The sequence below is a fragment of the Bos mutus genome, chromosome 23 (genome assembly GCF_027580195.1).
Source record: "Bos mutus isolate GX-2022 chromosome 23, NWIPB_WYAK_1.1, whole genome shotgun sequence".
NCBI classification, from domain to species: Eukaryota; Metazoa; Chordata; class Mammalia; order Artiodactyla; family Bovidae; genus Bos; species Bos mutus.
The window spans coordinates 26,648,402-26,649,041 of record NC_091639.1 but is presented as its reverse complement, the minus strand read 5'-3'; the positions used below and the strand labels follow the sequence as shown (position 1 = coordinate 26,649,041).

The 640-nt window shown below is 47.2% G+C and overlaps 1 non-coding gene across 1 annotated transcript; it reads left to right on the top strand.

Annotated features, from left to right (window-relative positions):
- Positions 1-223: 223 nt before the first annotated feature.
- Positions 224-295, top strand: TRNAY-AUA (transfer RNA tyrosine (anticodon AUA)). Its single transcript has one exon. It is a non-coding gene; the product is annotated as a tRNA-Tyr (tRNA).
- Positions 296-640: the final 345 nt, after the last annotated feature.

Genomic DNA, 640 nt, shown 5'->3' with positions numbered 1-640 from the left:
TGCACTAGAATACCAGTAGCACCTCCAAGTTGTGACAATCAAATATGTCTTCAGACATTGCCAGATGTTCAGGGGGGAAGGAATCACTTTGGTTTGAGAACCATGGCTTTATTTCTTTATCCCACAGTCACATGGCACATACATGGTAGAATTGAGACCAGGGTCCAGAAAGTCTGAGCCCCAGCCTTCAGTAATTTCCATGACATAAGCCTACTCGTTGGCTTCCCTGGTGGCTCAGAAGGTAGAGCGTCTGCCTATAATGCAGGAGGCCCGGGTTCGATCCCCAGGTGGGGAAGATCCTCTGAAGAAGGAAATGGCAACCCACTCCAGTACTCTTGCCTGGAAAATCCCATGAAGGAGGAGCCTGGTAGGCTACAGTCCATGGGGTCACAGAGTCGGACATGACTGAGTGACTTCACTTCATCACTTCAAGCCTACTCATTGATTGCATTGTCAAGGACATGGCTAAGAACATCATGTTGGGAGCATTGATATAATCAGCCCAGATTTTTAAAAAAGTGGATTCTGTGCACAAGTCAGGTTAATAGTGGCATGGAGGCCACCTTAAAGAATGAAGACATTCTGTCCATTTTGCAGGAGGACCCCTTATCACAGAGCCATGCAGTGATCTAACTGGAGA